We start from the raw sequence: 22,171 nt of genomic DNA, 5'->3' as shown, positions 1-22,171 counted from the left end.
GGGACATTATAGATATTTGCATATTTTTTGAAAGAGATTCTTGATGACTTGTTGGGGTCATATTTGTCAAACATTTACAGAACAGCTTATTAACTACTTATTTTAATGTCTTTACTAATGCTTGTAAAAGAGTTTTCTATTCCAAACTAATATATCTTTGATAGGTGTATGTGTCATTTAGAAATCTATTGCTTTTAAATCTTGAAGTATGATACAATTTGACTCAACAGTACATTGTTTCACAAGACTCATTTGCTGAATAGCAATTATTCTAACAAGGGAAAAACCCATTCCATAAGCTGCTCTGGTAATGTCTTTGATAAATATTAGATACAGTAAACAACTGATACTTGAAATTTATGATAGACTTGAATAGTGAACACCCATTGAGTCTCTGGTGTGTATTATATACCTATCATAAGTATGTGTGTGATTTGCATTCATTTGGTATGCAGTTTGGCTGTGTGTCATAGATCAGTGTACAGAAAAATTCAGAGGAGCACTTTATCACTTTTATTTCAATTCTTTTCAACAGTCCAATGAAAAATATGCCAGTGTATACAGTAAATATTGAATTTTTTCTTACAAAGTTCACTTTTATTTTACAAAGTATGCTGAAGTAGCTTTTCTAAACATTAGATATTTAGAAAAAATGACTTAAAGCTATGAGTGAAAGTGTTATATTCTGAATAAAATTCATATTCATTTCTTGTCTTAATTCTTAAGAAAGGAAAATTTATCCATGGAAAACATATTTTTTATTTCTCTCAAAACATTGTGAATTAGAAGTATTATTCATAGGAGGTAGCATGAAAGTAAACACTGTGTCTTAACTATTAAGAAACTTATATAAATACATTTGGTAAACCTAAGTGTAGAACTTTTTACTGTTAAATTGGTTTTTAATTTTCTGTTCTTTCTTAATTTATACAAAACTTCTCATTTTCTTCAGATTGAAATAAAGAATATTTAAGTTTTTATATCCAAGAAGTTAGTTATTTATTACAATTATTGACACAAATGAATTATGTAAATAAATAGGTTTCACTGTGATATTTATATGCATGCTTGCATTATGCATTCATCATGAACAAACTTCCTTCTATGCAAATCTTTTTGTTATCCCTTCTCATCTTTTAATAGTCTGTCTCATACTTTCAGATAGGTTCTTCATGGGAAAGAAAGTGTGCCGTACTACCTATGATTTATCTTTCTTAATGAGATGATTTCCACTTCAATTCATTTTCCTGCAAATGACAAGATTTCATTCTTCTTTGTGGCTAATTAACAATCCATTATGAGTTTATCTCATCCATACATGTTTATGTACTTATCTCTTGATATGTACAAGATATGGAGCCTTGTGGACTGAGCTTATGAGCCTGCATGGAACTATGCTAGGTCTACTGACTATGTTATGGTTGTGTAGCTTTGTGTTGTTCTGGGAACCCTAAAGTGGGTGCAGGGACTTTCTGACTCTTTTGGCTCCTTTTGGGACTCCTTTCTTCACAATGTGTCACATATTTTAGCCTTAAATATAAGGGGAGGTGTCAAGTCATATTGCAACTTTGTTGTGCCAGGTTTGGTTGATATTCCTGGAAGGCATGCTCCTTTCTGAAGTGAGATGGAGGAACAATGAATCTGAAGGAGATAGGAGGTACAGGGCAGGGAGGAGTAGAGAGAGAAGAAACGGTTTTCAGTTTATTGAGTGAGAGAAGAAAATTTTAAAATGCCATATCAAACTTGAATATATGCAGGTATTTCTTTTATATGATGGCTTTATTTCCCTTGGTCACTGACCCAGGAGTTGGAGATGTGGGTAATGTTATAATTTTGCTACAGTATTTGCTTTGTTCTGTGTTGTTTTTATCAATGTTCATACTTATTACTACTTAGATATACCACTCTTCTCATGTTGAAGCCAGAATTCTTTCTTTCTTTCTTTCTCTCTCTCTCTCTCTCTCTCTCTCTCTCTCTCTCTCTTTCTCTCTCTCTCTCTCTCTCTCACACACACACACACACACACACACACACACACACACACACACATGCTGACCGGGGTAAGCTAGCATCTCTATGTACTTTCAATTTGCATTTCCCTGATGACTAACTTGTTCATATTTCTCAGTCATTTGTATTTCTTTTGAGAAGTCCATGCCTCATTTAAAATTATTTTGTTTCCCCCTTTCCTTTACTCCCCTCTAAGCCCATCTATATATTCATCCTTCCTCAATTTCAAATTTGAGGCCTCTTGTTTAAAATTGTTTTTAACAATCATAATATTTATTTATATGTATTCATTAAGTATATAAATAAAACCTCCTCAGTCTGTACACAATGGTTAATGTATGTTTTGGTTTTGGAGGGCTAAGCATTTGTTAATTGATAACTAATTTTAGTGCTCTTCCTTGGGAGAAGACCATTTCTCTTACTCTCAGACTTCCTTAGCTGCCTATAGTTTTTTTTTTTTTTTTTTTTTTTTATTTTTAATAGGGTTGTGGCCACCTGTTCTTTTTACCATTGTCATTAGCCTGTCTACTTTTGTTATCCATATTAAGGTCACAGTTTGACATTATGTTCATAAAACCTTGTGGGTATAGCTTCTGAAATTCATATGCATTCCCCACCACCCTGTTCCTCTACAACCATAACCAAATATAAATTCTTTATTCCTTATGTTGTTTTTTTGTCATAGTATTTAATCACAAAAGCAGAACATTTTTTAATCCAATACTTTTGCTGGGCATAATAGTTTGATTAGCAGCTGTGGTATTTCCAAACAACTGGTCCATCTTTCTAAGCTGGATTTATTTTGTCGTTGTTGTTGTTAAATAATCATTTGTGGTTCTAACTGACCTGCTTTATAAGTGAATGACTTATTTCATTTATAGGATTTTTTTGTATCTTTTAATGTTTTTGTTTACCACATTTTTTTATTCGATATATTTTTTATTTACATTTCAAATGATTTCCCCTTTCCTAGCCCCCCCACTCCCAGAAATTCCTGCAAGCCCCCTTCTCTCCCCCTGTCCTCCCACCCACCCTTTCCCACTTCCCCGTTCTGGTTTTGCCGAATACTGCTTCACTGAGTCTTTCCAGAACAAGGGGCCACTCTTCCTTTCTTCTTGTACCTCATTTGATGTGTGGATTATGTTTTGGGTATTCCAGTTTTCTAGGTTAATATCCACTTATTAGTGAGTGCATACCATGATTCACCTTTTGAGTCTGGGTTACCTCACTTAGTATGATGTTCTCTAACTCCATCCATTTGCCTAAGAATTTCATGAATTCATTGTTTCTAATGGCTGAATAGTACTCCATTGTGTAGATATACCACATTTTTTGCATCCACTCTTATGTTGAGGGATACCTGGGTTCTTGTATCTTTTAATGTTTTACCTACAACATGTCATGGGAAGTTTCCTTTGTGCCCCTGTCTTTTTGGTATTCTATAGATCTCAGACATGTATTAGCAACCTTGGTAATTTTTTTCTATATACCTGAAAAGGTTCTATATACTTTTGCTATACAGTCTTCTTTTTCCTCTATACCCATAATTTGAAAGTTAAGTCTCTTCAAAATATCCAAAACCTTTTATTTTATTCTACTTTTTAAAATTGTCAACTTTTACTGAATGATAACATTTCTCTACTTTGTCATCTAGTTCTGCTTTTTACCAAATATGATCTAGTTTATTGATGGAATGACCACTGAAGTTTTTATTTTGGCTTATTTATTTTTCATATTCACTATCATTAGTTTGGCTTTTCTTTGGCAATTCTGCATCTTAATTAAACTGTTATGGATAGATTTTTCTATATGTCATTAAGATCTTTTCTTTTGTTCTTTTGTAGTACATTCATATCCTCTTTGAGTTGTTTATACTATTATTCTTTGAATTCTTTTTCTAAAAGATATTCTAGGTCTTTCACATTGTGCTTCATTACTCTTGGGCTACTAATTTGAGGAGCATGTTGTCTTGTTTTGTTTTCATGATAGATTCATTGCTGCATTGAAATTTTAGATCTGAAGGAGTTTGTCTGAAACATCTCCTTCAATGTATGTCTACATCCTACAAAAGAGAATTAAGTTATAAGAAGCTTAAAATAGTGTGTGTGTGTGTGTGTGTGTGTGTGTGTGTGTGTAACTGGTATTGAGGAGACATTTTTTTGTCCCTAGTCTTCATTTGAGGGTTTACTCTTTTCTGTACAAAGAGAGACTAAGAGTCAGCACACCTTCTGTTGGTTCTCTACTCTGCTGCCTTCCTATAAAATGTTCATGTAAACCACTTTAAAGTCTTGGTTGGTAAATATTTTTCAATAGTAAGAGCATACTAATTTCACTGGGAAGGTTGTTGTCTTCTCGAAAATATTCTTTTTTTTTTTTTTTTTTTTTTTTTTTAAAGAAAATATCTAACAGAAATAAACGGGCTCCATTTCCTAGCTGCCTTGACCTCACAGGTCAGCTTTCACATTTTCTTTTTTTTTTATTTGATATATTTTTATTTACATTTCAAATGATTTCCTCTTTTCAGGCCCCCCAACTCCCCGAAAGTCACATAAGCCCCCTTCCATCCCCGTGTTCTCCCACCCACCCCTTCCCACTTCCCTATTCTGGTTTTGCCCTATACTGCTACACTGAGTCTTTCCAGAACCAGGGGCCACTCCTCCGTTCTTTTTGTACCTCATTTGATGTGTGGATTGTGTCTTGGGTATTCCAGTTTTCTAGGTTAATATCCACTTATTAGTGAGTGCATACCATTAACAAGTTGAATTTCTTATTTTTACTAAAATACTCTCCAAAATATTCTAATTATACCACCAATAGTCTGCTTTAAGGCATTAAAACTTAATGTTTTGGAAATTCGTTTCTATTTGCATTTGACTTACGCAGAGTTAAGAGTTTCAAATTACTGTAGTATGCTATGTAGTCACTTAGAACAAATATTATAGAACTTTCCTCTATTTATTGAAATGATAAATCAAAACCTAGGTAATTTTATTTATATTTGGTACTATATTGGGCTTTACAATTATAAAACATGGTCAGAGTACAAAGAAAGACAATGAGGCCATATTGTAAATATGCAGTAGAAATTTACTGAAAAAAGTAACTTCTTCTCTCCAATTATCCAATATAATGTTTTCTGCCAAGTGTAAAGTATTCAATAATTAACTGTTGAGCATACCAACCAGAAAAAGGGTGAGAAGTGATGGGTCCTCTAAGTTGAATGCTGAGTATAACTGAAGTTTTCTAGGAAGGAGTAGTTAAAGATGCAAACCATATCAGAAAAAACAAAGAGAATACCTGCCAGCAATAGCTTGAGTGCCACTGACTCTTAAGAGATGAGTCAGAAAAGTTTAATATTGGACCACACTTTTTCCTTTATAGTCAGTTTTCTACATACCAAGAGAGGCATAGGTAAAGACTCTGGCCTTCTTCCTTGACATTCAGACATTCTAATTTCCCATAACTTATAATGGATCTGGTACCCATGATTCAACACAAACTTGAATCTGGTTCCTATTGGAGACCAGTTTCCACAAATAACAAGTTGAATTTCTTCTTATTTTTACTAAAATACTCTCAAATTTGAAAAAGACCTCAATTATTCCATGTATTTTCTCATAATTCTATTGTTTCAAAACAGAATCAAAACCCTCAGCATCACATCCACACTCATTTTGGCTTTCTTTCATTCTTATTCCATGTTCAGGTCTTTCTTGAAGCATAGCAATGAGTGCTATACAGGGTTTCCAGCTGCAGTTTGGCCTATCATTGTCAGATTGGCTTCTGTTGCACCATGATATTCCAGTTAGTGTATTGTTTCTCATGATAAGTTTTATGTTTGATCAGAAGACCATTTTGTGATCTCCTTTTGTATCTTTGGTTTTTATAACTGCCTCATATATTGAAGAGCTGTGCACACCCCTTCCTTGTTTTCATTTCTTTTGGTGTCTTCCAAGTTTGGAGTGTGAACTGTGTTTTGATTCAATGATAAAATCAATTTTCCATCCAAATTCTGTGAAATATTTTTGGTATCACAGCCATCCTCAAATTTAACATAATCAAATCTACTTGGACAACAGGAATACACATCACATGGAAAACATGTGTCAAATATAGGACCATAATTTCAAAATTCACACTGCATATCTTCAGATCTGGTATTGTCTGCCAGTTTCTTGAGGAACTGAGAAGTGTTGGTATTGGGAGGTCATAGAGAAAAAGTAGGGAGGTGTAACTGAAGCAAGATTAGCAGTGGCAATTCAGTAAATTGCTGCTCCAGAGTTGGCTCACAAATCTGTGTATGCCACTCTCTGTGATTCTGTCTCTGTCTCTCTTGGTCTCTTTTCTCCCTGTTGTAGAATTTTTAAAAGGGAAATTGTTTACTTGTTCAGAGCATGGACAAGATACATTTATTTTATTTGTTTGGTCAAAATAAAAATAAGAATGGGCCATATAATGTTCTTTCAGAAATGTTGATATGGCAAGACTTCATTGTTTCAAATAAATTATTTGTATTTGCCTGATATTTTACCTGCAAGTATGTCTGTGGGTTCCCAGTGCCAAAACAGGCCAAAAAAGGGCACTGGATGTCCTGCAACCAGAGTTACAGGTGGTTGTGAGTCATTGATTCAGTGCTGGGAACCTTAATTGCGTCTCTTCTCAAATAGTAATTAGTGTTCTTGGCCATCTCACTATAGCCTCACATAACTTTATTTTTATTCATATTTCTTGCCAAAACATTTTTAATGATTTTATAAGGGAAGATGTTAAACAAAATGAGTGACATCTATGTATTATAAACCTTCCAACTAGTTAAAGACAAGTCATCTTTAGGTCTCAAAAAATAATAAGAGAATAGATTAGGAAAATATTCTATCTTGAAAACAAATTCCTAACTAAATATTAGACTTAAGAATATTAGTCAGAAGATAAGAAAGGAAAACCTTACTGGAAAACAAAACAAAACAAAAGAAAAAATGAGGAATGTGGTAAAAGAATTATCATTTCAGTAACAGTTTTATATTTGGTACAACATTTTAACAGAGTTAATGTAACAATATATTTAAATGACTTTCCAATCAACCAAGAGCTAAATATGTGCTTTCAAAAGGTTCATCTTCCTCCTCTTTTTATGGATGAGAAAGCTGAGGCAAAGAAAGGTTAAGTGGCTTTATCAAGGTCACAAAGCATCACGGTGACAAATGTAGGAATAAAATTTAATTCCATGAACTTCAATCTATGATTTACTCTTCTGGATAATTAATAGTAAGACATTGTAGTTTTCATATTAGCTCTGCTGAATGCAATGAAAGATTTATAATTTAGGTTCAACTGAAACACATTGTACTGAGACTTTTAATTCTTCTGCCACTGATGTAATTAAATGGTATATTTCTGGGTCTAGCTTGCGGGTAAAGGATTTTTTCCCCTTTCTTTGTCTCTTTTTCTCAAAGTAGTATATTTTATCTTTCCTGAAAGAAAAAATTGTTTTTGTTGAATACTTCAACAAATCAACTATGTTTTATTGACTTGTAACCCCCATTAATTGATTAAAATTATAGTAAGTGATTTTCTTTAAAACATATCTTAGCATGTTTGCTAACCTACCAGAATAAATAATTTTGAAAACAAATATGCATGTTGTTTTGGTAAAGTATACTGATAGCTGTCATTATTTTTATATGTAAAAAAATCTACCATATCTGGATGTTTATTTCTCATTTATAGCATATGCTTTGTAATGCCGACATTCAAGGACCCAAAACAAGGGCATCACAAATTCAATGCCAGCCTGGGTTAGTTAGAAGAACTGTGTTCAAATTTCATTAAGATACTCTCAAATTTTGTACTTAAAAGGTAGATAAACTTTTTGAAATAAACTGTGAGTTAAACAAATTGACTAACCTTGATTTGAAGTTTAATTCCTAGAGCAAAATCAACAGTGAAACAAGAACAGTAAAACCAAAATATAAATAAATAAATAAATAAATAAATAAATAAATAAACCCACTTTAAATATTGTATATGATGGCCACCATATAAAGTGATTTACATGTGATACCATCTATATTCTCCAGAGAGGAAACCTGTTAGTCTAATTTTAGACATGTATTTAGAATTTAAATAAATTGTCATTATTCATAGTGAATTCTGTTCTGTTACATACTTGCCATAATTTCTGATGGTACCAAGCTTATGGCAACAAACACAGATTTGGAGATAAACACATATAAGATATAAATCTGCTCAAAATCACTTCTTTCAATTGGGTTTGGAAATGTGACTGGATTGAATTGTGATGTGTTACAAAGTGTAACTGATATCGAGATACAAGGAATATCTCTTTAGGATTTTGATTTTTAAGTAAATGTTTAAATCATTTTTGTTATGTTTATTAAGTATAGCATATTACAAAGCAACCACAAAATAAGAGAGAACAAAAGTATATAAAATTTCATATTTTTTTAATTTGGAATATCTGTTTGAATATAATAAACTATGGGATGTGCTCCGAGTTGAATCACAAAATTAATTTATGACCTTAAATGCATACCTTATGTACATAATATAAGCAAATTTCAATTTTTCTAATATTTTTCTTGACTTTGTTTTTATTTATTTTTGTTTTGTGTTTCCTTTCATTAGCAATGGATAATAAACTTTCCCCCATACAACATAATCTGTATACACTTTCCCCTCCCTCTATATCTCCCAGTTCCTCCCCACTTCATCTGTCATCTAAATCCACTTACTTTCTGCCTCTTATTGGAATAGAACAGGCTTCTAAGAGATAACAAAAAAACATAACAAAATAAAATAAAATAAAAGATAAGATAAAACAAAGCCATCATATCAAAGTTGGACAGTGTAACCCACCAGGAGAAAAAGAGTACCAAGAGCAGGTACAAGAGTCAGAGGTGTTCATGTTTCCACTGTGTCAAGAGTTTTACAAAAATACTAATCTAATAGCTATAATATATATGGGGTAGACCTGGGTCAGACCCACGTAGGCCCTGTGCTTGATGCTTCATTCTGTCAGCTCATATGTGCCTTGTTTAGTTGATTTAGATGCCCTTGCTCTCATAATGTCCTCTGTCCCATTTGGGAATAACTAATGCACAAGGAGTAGTAACGTATGAATACGCCTTTTATATGTCATTGGTTAATGCATACAACTTTATGTGTGTGAAGTATCTTCTATATATCATTATTTTAGGCAGTTAATTAAAAAGTGAAGTTCAGTGTGTATAAAAAGGGTAAATGATGAATGTATGCATTTCTACACTTCATGGGTTAAAAATACATATATCTATGCATGTTTATATACAAATGACCTCCATTCCCTCTCAAACTCATGACCTTTTACTCTGACACATTCTGAGATCATTTAGTGTTTCTCACTTGGATATGTGTTTAAGGATGAACACTTGGATTTGGAGAAGACACAGTCTCTGTCCCTCAGAAGCCATCAATTATCTATAGCTCTTCATCTCTCAGTAGGAATCTATATTTTATTGGCTTGTCAATATCACTTCTTTACTTCCAGTACTACATTGTAAAATTCAATAGGCTATGATTCTATTACCTACTCTATAAATCAAAGATCTATTTACATGTGATCATATTTAAGGAAAATCAGAGACAAGAAGTAGAATAGAGGTTACAGTGCTTATGAGATACAGTAATGGGGAGTTATTGTTTAATGTGTATAAGTGTCTCAATTTAGGATGAATAATTTTTAAAATATCTAGAAATGGATGTACTGATAGTTACTGTAAATAGACTTCATATCATTAAATTTTATGCTTAAAATAAGTAGAAACTATGAATGTTAGTTCTGATACTTTTCACTATATAATCAATTTGAAAATGTATATTCTTAAAATTGTAATTTTCATTTCAAAGTTGTTTTATATGACTCTCTTTTCCACCACTTCATGTCAGCTCTCCAATTTGACATGCGATGATTATTCTATAATGCTTTGAAGCTCATGCTTTTATGTCAGCAGTTTCTTTTAAGTGCTTTTAGTTTTCACACCAACAAAGCTAGCTTTGAGCGCAACATTGCACCTAATTCAGAAACTGGTGTGGAAGGTTTCACAGGACAAGTTAAAGGAAACATCCCACCAATATGTTGAATTTTCTCAGTCTCATTAAATCAGAAATTGAAAATACACTCTGGGACAATACATTTCTGATGAGTATAGGTGATTATGCATCTAAAAGTAAAGCTTTAAAGATGAAAAAGAAGCATAATAGAATGCCAAATCTCAAAAGATTAAAAGACTGCAGCATATTTGTGATGCTTAAACCTGAATATTGTCAACAAAAGTGGTTACTTCAATGCTCCAACATAATTAGTAGTTTATTCTGTGGTGACCCTATAAAACTTGACAGCATAAAATGTCAATATATGTTAATGAGTCAAATACATTTTGTACAAATTTGCTAAATTAATTAATTTTAATATAATGATAAATCTATGTACATACCACAGTTTGTTTTCTTAGAGAATTATAAATCCACTTCAATTCACACCTGTTACTAATTTTATTACTATCACTGAGTAGGCTACGCATTTATAAGTGGTTGCCTCTCTGACTGACAATCAGAGTTAAATCCCCAGGATCTGCTCTATCATGTGCCCTACATATTTGTCTCATTAGTTTTTAAAATAGTTTTTTGACATTATGATTAATTCATTTTCTTCATCTTTGTCTTCCCTCCAACCCTCCCTCCAGCTCTCTCTGTCTCTCTCAAATTCATGGTCTCTTATTATTTTTTACTGTTACGCATGCACATATATTCCTAAATATGTAAACATAACTTGTTAAGTCTATATAATGTTATTTGTATGGATGATGTTAAGGCCGATAATTTGATATTAGATAACCAATTGTGCTTTTTAGTACACACACACACACACACACACAGGGGTGAAGACTATTTCTTCCATCCACTATCGTTGCTCAGTTACCTGTAGCTCTTTGTCTAAGAATGAGTCCTTCTAGGCTTTAACCCTTCTGCACTAGAAATATTTATTGCTGTCTTCCTTGTTTAGGTCTTATTTAGGTAACCATGGTATACCTTTTCTACAAATTCTAGGAGATACAATCTCACAGCAAACTTTCTGTGTATTTTGCAGTGTCCCTGGGTCTTAGGTGTAGGAGTTGGTTTGCAGATGTATCAGTTGAGAGTAGGCTACACAAATCTGTATTTTAATTAATTGTGGTTTTCTGCAATACTCTCCATCTAGTAAAAAGAGAAACTTTTAGTGATGAGTTATAAGACCTACATTTATCTGTGCCTATAATGATAAATATTTAGAATGTAGTTAAGTAATATGATGGAGATTTACAAAATATTACATTCTTTTGCTGTTACCCTTGTCACCTCCCACATGTAGAAATAAGTCTCTATTGCTAAGAACACCATGCACTTCAGAGATAAGGTGCAGAGAATCTAATCTGAACATAACTTGAAAGTCTGAGAACTAGCTTTCATTATATGATAAGGTACCATGCAAGCTTCCCAAGGAAAGAAGCAAATAATAGTCCTATTTAGCAAAGACACCAATGAACTATAATAACAATAATCAGCATGGGCAATAACTTTAAGTCACAGTAGTGGTATTCATGTACTGGAGACAAAAACAAACAAACAAAAACAAACAAAAAACAGCTCTCTGATTTGAGTTAAGGCCTGTTCAACAAGAAAGAAATTATTTCTATTACTAGAATCATAGCCAATACTCCATGGCTAGAGAATCTGGAAATAAAAGCTATCGCTGTCACTATATTAAACCAAAACTTATATAAGTGTGATAAAAATAATACAAAAATTTCTGGATATTTATGTCTTGGAATAAATAAGACTAAGACGATTTGTTTGAGCAAGAGAACTTCAGTGAAACTGATGACATTATAGCATATCAAATTTAGCTCAAGTAAATTCATATTGTGCATTAAAGCGAACCACAATCTACAAAATCAGCAGCTGAATCATTGCACAAACATTTTGATAATTATATTGTTGTATTATGAAGTTATTAATAAACTGATTTTCATTTAATAATCATTCATAGACAACAATAAATAGGACTCAATTTGGGAGCATATTTCTAATGCTGTATTCTATGGGAGTTTTGAACATATGACATAATCCTATGTGAGACAATTCAGGGATCCAGTGATTTTTTTCAGTTATATAAAAATATTGTTAAGCTCTTACATATTGTATAATTTGAGAAGCTGTAAATGACTATGAACATCTAGATATTTATTTTTGCTCTAAGAAGTTCATAACATAGCAAGCATATAAATGATAAAGTTTGTTCTAAAATTTTAAGAGATTAAAACCTTTATAATTTTGTGTTCTACGGGAAAGACAAGAAATATAAGATTTTTAATTGTCTCTCCCATGATATCAAATGTGCTGTTGTTGAAAAAAGGAAACAAACAAACATAAAATGCTTAACTTTCAACTAATATGAATATTTTATAATATAGTTTAGATGAATTTGTTAAGCTGCCTGAAAATAGACATTTTATTCTTCATGTAAAAATATATGACTTTTGCATCATAAGAGTCTTTCATATTTTCTTTTCTCAAAATGCTTGACCAAGGCTTTTAGTCATTATATTAGCATCTGTTGTTCCATCTGGCGAACCTAAAAAAGCCAATGTATTCTAAATGGATAGTTCAACATGAATATGCAAATTAATGATATTTCATGACTTCTGTACAAAATGTAAAGAAGTTGCTTCTTCTATTTCTTAAGTAGAAGACCTTAATTTTACATACATACATATATATTTTTTCTTCATCATCTGTTGGGTTGAGCATTGGGTTCCATTTCAGCAAATCAGAGAGAACTTTCTGTAATATAAATGGCACCAAAGATTCTTTAAGAATGTCATATGCCTTGCCTGAAATAACCTAGTGCAATATATTTGCCATGAAAATAAAACACACACACACACACACACACACCTACAAGATACTATCTAAAATTACAGAAGTACTATATGTAGCCACAGATATGCTCTCATGTCAACAATAGATATTCTAGAATTATTAATGTGTATTTAATGATGCTACGATTACATACTATCATTTTTGCTTCATAATCATTGAAGTACACCCTAAGCTTAAATCTTATTTAAATAAAAATTCATTATGTTCTTTGTGATTATAACTGATGTGCTTAAGATAAAATTATATATGGAACCATTTTACATAATGGGATTTGAACATAATGAACTTTTATTTAAATATGTAAAATTAAGCCTGCAATAGAAACAAGGAAACTTGTTTCTTTTGAGAAAAATAAAACTATTTGAATCATTATTTATAGAAAATTATGACTATTAAGTGTCTACAATATGTAACATATAGTTTCATAAGCAACATCTCAAATTATTACCTAAAAGTAGAGTGTATGTAAGTTGATTTTAATACTGTAAAAAAGTTGATAATGTTATAATTTTTTTAGAGTACTAAAGTCACTAATAATTGTCAACATCAAACACAGTAGGCATAAAGTATAAAAGATGTGAAATATATCTATCAATCTTAAAACTATATCCTATAATGTAGCAACTAGGTAGAGAATTATTTACTCTTCACTGGTTGACTATGACATTGCTAAAATTCTATTAAAACAATAAGCTGAACACAAGCATAATGCAATATTTCAGATGATGTTTTCCTTTTGGGGGCATAATCAGGTCATTTTATGATAATCTACTTTCACTTTTAATTAAATAAACCAATTGTGTTGACATGTCTTTTCATATGTTATTTGCCTTTGAGCATGATCATTTGATCAATGTTTGTAAGAAATAGAATTAACATGACAGCAGCCATTTTTGCATACATAAGCAACTTACAATACCTAATTGTTTAAATGAGTGCTTCCTAATCTTAGTTTTAGGAAGAATCCACACTTGTTCTTTTTAATGGAATTAATAAGCAATAGCTGATTTGGGGGCTGATGTCATTCAAATTATAAATTTTAAATAAATAGTGAAGTGAATTTAATCTAGGTAGATTGAGAAGAACTTTTGGCAGACAAAGGCAGAAATAATGACAAAACAGATATGAAAAAGGTATCTTGCTTAGCAGAAATACTTGTAGAAGTTGGAATCAGTTATTAATAGCGATGAAGCTATAAAGATGCCAAATAGATTTACTATGGGAATTGGAACTAGTTTCTGTACATATGTTTCTCTACTTTGCCTAATTCTTATTGTGTTATTGAGAGAAAATATAGTCCAGTTTCTTTAATATGAATACTACTTGAAAGCAGTTACTCTTCAAGTGTTTCTTAATTGCCTGTTTACTTCTAAGTAGAATCATGTGACTGACTAATTGTCATCAATAAATATGAGGCAAAAGATGATTACTTAAGTCAAAGCAAGGTAGAAGTGTTTATGTTTCTTCCTTTCCTTCCTCCTTCAGTTTTTCAATCCAGAGCACAGAAGGCCCTAAGCAGTGGAAGGACTCATGTCTCCACAACAGAAAATAGGACACTGACTTGGAGGACTTTCACTGTGTGGCCTCCATAATAGAGAATAACCTTATGATTTATCAAACTATTGAGATTGTTGAGTTAACCTCTAGCAGATAGCTTTACTCTAACCACAATTAAGTAAGCCTTACAAACATATAATCATAGGACAGAGTTGTATTGTTATAAAAGACCTAATACAAATTTTTCATCTGTTCAGCTGTCATCTTCCAATCAAGATACTCTTCTTATAGTGTCTCCTACTCATACATTAAATATCTCCATGTTAAGACTCTGTTTTTCAAGAGCTAGATCAATATAGAGCTCCCTCAGTTAGCTACCAGACCTGCATAGCTCTGGACAGCCACTTCTCCACTTATATCAATTCTGTTTTATACTCTTTGCCTCCATTACAGTTATTTGGATATTTCAACACTTCCCATTCTTCAAAGTTGGCCACTAATTACTCAAGACAAGATCTGACTTGTTTAGTTTGGTGTTATTAATGAATAAATTTTGCATTATTTAACATATAGTGGAAAGATTAATAATAATCATTGTTTGAAATATTGGATGCACAAAAGTTGAATTGGGTATATTTTAAGACTATATTTTACTGTAAACATCATAACCAAATATATTTAATCTTAATCATATCTTACATAAATAACCTCTTAGTGGTCCTTTGTTTATTCATAAAATAATTTTAAAATTTAACTCCTTTATTTCAAAGTATTTGCATATTTATTATTAGCAAATTAATATTAATACAAATGAATTACGACAGCTTACTTTACAATAATTTTCATGATATGGTTTTCATTTGAGTTAGCACAAACTATCTTTCTTTTATAACGCAATTGATCTATTTTTATATATTCGCAATTGTGACAATTTATTCAGCATACACATAGAAAAAAATAAGTTTTAAAGTCTCAAAAATACCTTCAGTTTGGAAAAACTACTATTGGAAGACTAATACTCAGAGAACAACATACGAAAACTAAGAGAGCACTAGGGAAAATACATATATATCAAAGTTCAAAGGGGAAGGAAAGACCATTAATGAGAATAATTACCAGTCTTTATTAGAACAGGCTGCTATGTGTTGATCTGAGATTGGCATCATGTTGTTGTTTCTTCTTCTGTAGTGTTATTTGCAATAAAATGATATTAAAGGAATTCATATGCCTTTGAATAAATAACAGAGTAGAAAAGTAACCATGCTAGAGAATCTCATTGTCTCAGGTAATTTGTGAGTAAGATTATACCTTCATTAGAAAATATCGGATATGGAATAAGCATTTTAGTCTGAAAACACGGACACACACTTGAAAAGTTTTACACTATTCTTTAATGAGTTTTAAATGTCTGAAATTCTTCAGTGTTGATAGGACAGCAAGTTATTCTTGAAAATCAAAATTCCTAACAGTAAGACTTATTAACACATTTTTTTTTACTTCAACATAGTGGCATGGGCAAGTTTATTTTTCAGCATTCCATTCATTTATAGAAGATTGTGATGAGAGTTTATTGGGCACTTATATAGTAGTTATCCCCCTTTGGGTGAATAAAACAACAGAAAATTGCAATAATAGGTAATCTCCACATCTGTTCTTGTGTCAAGGGACTGATACTATACACATTTGCACAGTCAGGTTTTATCAGTGTGATTCAAACCATGGTAAAACTTGTTAAGAGCTTTCCCTAAGGTTTGGAGAGATGGCTCAGTGGCTAAAAGCACTTACTGCTCTTCCAGAGGTCCTGAGTTCAATTCCCAGCAAGTACATGGTGGCTCACAGTCATCTATAATGGGATCTTCTGGTGTGTCTGAAGAGAGCAACACTGTATTATATATATATATATACACACATATATATATAATAAACAAATATTTGAAAGAAAGCTTTTGCATAAGAAATAAAACAATTTGATTAATATCTGCTGCTTTGTTTGATCCACATTAAGCTTGATATTCTTTAGTGAATGAACATTATTTTAATGCAGATAACATAAAAATATCTGATACCAGTATTTCTTGCATGTATTAAATAACCAGTAAGTACATCACACTAAGCATGTTGCATATAACATCCAATTTAAACCAGATAATGCATGGCCTATCACATAATACCCTATGTTGGCAGCATTTTAAAAGGAACTTTTTTGATAAAACACTGTATCTGTGCTCCACCATACTCATATTTTTATTCTGTGCTCTCTGTGAAACCTCATAGGGAAAATGTCCCCAAGTCCCCAAAATATGAATTATATGAAAAATAAGATATAAAATGAAATTATAAGAGATGAGAAATGATTATAAAAGATCCTGGGAGTTATGTGTTGGACATAAAAAGTTTCCCACAGGAATGGATTTAAAATTGTTTTACCAAGAGAGATAGAATTTGTACTGAGGATTTCAAATTGTGTGTGTGTGTGTTTGTGTGTGTGTTTTGGGGGAGTCACTGTCTTGTAAAGACAGTCTATTTGAGTGGATTATTATACAGAAGGGGAAACCATTGGAATGAGTCAGGTAAAAGATTCTTATTTCATAGGGAGAGAAAATAAAGATAGAAATATTCAGTACTGGGATCATGAGAAGAAACCAAATCAGTAAAATTCCTAGAAAATATTAATGCTGAAGTTAGCCAACAATTTGGACAGGGCACTCTGAGGCATTTGTGAGGAGAATCTATTTAATATTGTAGTAATTTTTTAATACTGAATGGAGTTAGCCTGTATTTCACACATGCTGAGCAAGCAGTCTATTATTGAATAATGCTTGTAGTCCACTTTTAACATTTAACAAATTTATATTGGGATCTATTTTGACACCATATTCCTCTATATAGTCACAACTGTTCCAAAACTCACAATCTATACCAGAATAACATCAAAATGACAGAGATCTGTCTACATTGTCACTGGGGTGCTGGAAATAAACTTGTACACTACCACACCTGTGATTATGGGTCAGCCTCACTAAGTTGGCCTGACTGTAATTGAACTCACTCTGTAGCTTGGACAAGCCGTACACTTAGGATCGTTCTTCTTCATGCTCTATTACAAGCTTATTGCAACAGACTTGAAGAATAAAATCTTTAAGCATCCTTAAACATTGTTGAAGTGATGAGAGGAGTTAGAAGAGCTTCTGGAATTTTGAGTTGATCAATGAGGTTAACAATTCAAATTACTTTAAAAGCAAAAACTTGGAAATTTGATAAACTTTTCATGTGATATAGGTAAAGTCCATCACATGTATCTTGAGTAAGTTAGATGAACCTCAGTGGTTCTGTATACAAAACACAAAAGGGAAAGATTACCTTGCTTTCACCATGCTTGAGTACTACAGGGTTTAGAAAATGTTCAACCTTTCTGGGGTGTGGGATAATGTCTATGATGATTATTAATGAATAAGATGCTCATAGGAACATGACTTGAATGTGCATAGCTTGAATTTGAATATTACAAAGGAGTATACTAATAACAATAGTATCCTTTTTTATTTTTATTTTTGAATGCCAAGTACATATCTAAGTATGTTACATTATCAGCCCATTTTAAATTTTTCATCAGTCATTCAATAATGTCAAATAACACCATTTTAAAGACAAGAATCTCAGAGATTAAGGCACTTGACCAAACTGCTAGTAAGGAGTAAAACTGGAGCTTTAAATCATGAAATCCATGATTCCTAGCATCTGGTCTGGTTTCTTTTCAAAATTTCAGACCTTTTTTCTGGTTTTCTAAAAGGGAGATGAAACAAAACTGATTCGATAAAGGAAAATAATAATGCAACATTTTTTTACCTCCAAAATTAATGGAGTCCAACATGTACTCTTGAGAGAAGTGATATGGAAAGGAAAATATAGAAAACCTGAATGTTGATCCTTATGTGTAGCATGCATGAACACACACACACACACACACACACACACACACAAACTATATATACATATATTCAATCATAGTTGATAGAGCATAACCTAAGAGAGTAGGTGAGTAGCTGACAAGCAGAAAGATTCTTGAGGAAGAAAATGAATATGAAAACAATATCATCATCATCAACAACAACAACCTAAGCCAGTAATGACAGAAAGGCCACAGTTTTTGTTATTTCTATGAAAGAGGATAAAGCGAAGTGAAGATGAGGGTCAATCTTAATGACCCTCTGCTATCTTGGTAGCCGCCATTTCTTAGTTTTATTTAGCAGCAAGAAACATTATGTTCTTTCTTCTAGCTAGAGGTGAAAAATATATGGCAGATGATTCCATTTTGAGTATATGAGCTACCTTGATGATATCCCCACTAGTACCATTTATCCCTCAAATGCAAAAATGGCTACTCTTTAATAAAGATAATATGTAATTCCCTTCCTCCTTTCCTCATTTATAAATGCTTGTATACTTCCTGCCTTAAGGTACATATTTCTACTAAATATCTTACAATATAATACAATTACAATTCTAATGAGCAGAGAAATGTACACTGTTTTGTTTCAAGATACATTATAAAATTTTTGATTATTTGACATTTCAAAAATAAGTGAGCCACATATAATTCAAAACCCTAGTTCGTATAGAAATGCAGGTTGCTCTATCTACTAAACAGTGAACATTTACTGACCCATTCTATGCCTCTATATGAATAGTGGGAACGTTCTCAGCCTGCCATATTCCACAATACCAATTAGTAGTATATGCTTCCTATTATTTGAACAAGCAAATTAAAATTCTGAGGCATGAATTACTTTATGTAAGTACTTGTATATGACTCTTTGGAGCCAAATTTTGAACTCAGATCACCCTGATCTATCCAACTCAAAATTAATTATTCACATTTTTCAATACTACAGGATAGCATATGTCCTATTAAATGGGGTAAAGTTAAAAACATTATTCTTTTTTCATTTGAAATGTGAAGTCAATCATCTATCTTCCCCTCATGAAATTGTGAAGATTAAAAATTGATATGCATAAACTATTTAAAAGCATATATAGTACTATTAAATATTTATTAAACATAATAATTGATGGTTTTGAAGACAATAACATCATATTCAATTTATCAAGAAAATAGGCAAACACAAAATGTTATGATTTTGTATAATAACATAATTATGAGAAATAAAGACTATACATTTATTAATAGATTAATTCATATTACTTTTTACCTTGAATTTTGAAATGCCTTTTGTACCTGTAATTAAACTTCTTAGGGATTCTAAAATAAAATTTTATTTTATTTAAGGGCACAGGATGGAAAAGTATTTACACTGATATGTTTGACATTTTTAATGATCTGCTTATTCTATTGATAAGGTATATTAAGACTACTATAATATTCAGATATATTTTCTCATATCTCAATGATGTGATAATGCATGTTAACATTGCTTTGAACTTCTTGCTCATTGTCGTGGTTGAATTCTGTGAAATCTGAGCTAAGCATGAGTTGTCTTGAACAGATATCTATACTGAAATGTGTATACTATGAGCTGAGATCAAAAGGCAAAAGTGAAATCTAAGAAAAAGACCAAAATATAAAATTAAGAATACATTCCATTGCCATTAACTACAGAGAGCCCAGAGGCAAGAATTTGCTGCAATGGCAAACATTCATGGATTCAAAATATGTTAAAGTAAAATTTATTTTAAAGCGTGCATGGTTGATGTTCAGATGACTGTAGTAATGTTTGTTTAGTTAAATGAAATATATAACCTGCTTTTATTTTAATTTGTGATCATTTTATGCTCTGGGAAGCATGTGATTTATAGATGAAGTAATATAGTCCCAAATATTTGTAATAGATATTTCACAGGATATTATAAAAACTGTATTGAAACGGCTTTTAACTACATCATATGCATTATTAAGTCATGGTAAAATGGTAGTATAACCATATACTTAAATTTTTAATATACTTATTTGCTTGTTTGTTTTGTGCATTTGTGGGGTGGATGGGCATGCAATAAGGCAAACATGTGGAGATCATATGACAACATGGGGGAAGTCCTGTGTCACTTTTTCCATGTAGAGAGTAGGGTTCAAATTTTGGTCATCTGAGTGGTGTCAGCATCTTTATTTTATGTATATCGTTGTCTTGCTTCCATGTATGTCTGTGCATATCATGCATGCCTGGTAACTTGAGAGGCCAGAAGAAGTCATAAGATGCTCTGGAATGGAATTTACAATGGAAGTAAGCTACCATGTGTGTTCTGAGATTTGAGCTTAGGTCCTGAAGGTCTTGATAAAATGCAGATTCTGATTCATGATGGTGATGGTCTCCATATGAAAGACAGAATAGAAAGCCATATGCTTAAGTATTCCTTTGGACCCATCTATAAGTATGAATTAATGCTTAGTCAAATGCTACTTTAATAAGCATTATAATAGTGCTAGTATAAATATTGCTTTAAAATTCAGGCAATATGTTGCCTAAATATTTAAGAAGGTATTTCTTAGTTTCCTAGCCTATTTCTGTTGCTTGCTATTTTCACTTTCTTTTACCTTGCTTCAATATTCCTGGATATTTAGAATTCCTTCCTTGCATCTTTCCTTAATTATCCATCCCTTTCATACCCTAGAGACATTTACAATAGTGCCATTTCAAAAAAAAATGATCTATAAGAGAGAAATGATGAAAACCTGACCCTATTACTTTCAGTCATCAGTGAATAACTCTCTTATTTCTCTATATCTGGACTTAGAATATTTGTCAAATTTCTGTATAGTTTTATCAGTCTCAGAAATGTTTGAGTATTGTCAGAAATTAGAAGAATTTCATATCAGTCATTTGTTTTAATACTTGAGACTTGATTATATTTAATACATGCACAAAAAATCTTTCACGGAATAACAGTCCACTTCTTTTTCCTTCATACCCTTTACTTTTCCTCCCTTCCACTCTTGATCTGTTCTCTCTCCTACCCATTTTTTTCCTTTATTCTTGAAACAAGAATAAAAGACTGATCTTATGACATCCTCTTGCTTTTTCCACACTTTACAGTGTCAGAATTATAAGCAGGTACATTTAACATTATGGGAAATACTCAATATATTTCTGATTATATCACAGAAAAAAAAGTGTTTGTACAATAAAATACAACTTTGTATTGCTAAAATCAAGAGTATTTTATTACTGGTACACATATGGGTTTTTTTATGTAAAAATATTTTTTTTTTGTCTTTTTTTTTATTTGATATAATTTATTTACATTTCAAATGATTTCCCCTTTTCTAGCCCCCCCCCACTCCCCGAAAGTCCCGTAAGCCCCCTTCTCTTCCCCTGTCCTCCCTCCCACCCCTTCCCAGTTCCCCGTTCTGGTTTTGCCAAATACTGTTTCACTGAGTCTTTCCAGAACCAGGGACCACTCCTGCTTTCTTCTTGTATCTCATTTGATGTGTGGATTATGTTTTGGGTATTCCAGTTTTCTAGGTTAATAACCACTTATTAGTGAGTGCATACCATGATTCACCTTTTGAGTCTGGGTTACCTCACTTAGTATGATGTTCTCTAGCTCCATCCATTTGCCTAAGAATTTCATGAATTCATTGTTTCTAATGGCTGAATAGTACTCCATTGTGTAGATATACCACATTTTTTGTATCCACTCTTCTGTTGAGGGATACCTGGGTTCTTTCCAGCAT

General features: G+C 32.0%; 1 protein-coding gene across 1 annotated transcript in view; it reads left to right on the top strand.

Annotated features, from left to right (window-relative positions):
* The window catches only part of Il1rapl1 (interleukin 1 receptor accessory protein like 1), a 671,291-nt gene that overhangs the window by 132,200 nt on the left and 516,920 nt on the right, over positions 1-22,171 (top strand). The window lies entirely within an intron of this gene.

Source organism: Apodemus sylvaticus, chromosome X (assembly GCF_947179515.1).
Source record: "Apodemus sylvaticus chromosome X, mApoSyl1.1, whole genome shotgun sequence".
NCBI lineage: Eukaryota > Metazoa > Chordata > Mammalia > Rodentia > Muridae > Apodemus > Apodemus sylvaticus.
This window is presented reverse-complemented; position numbering and strand designations above follow the sequence as displayed.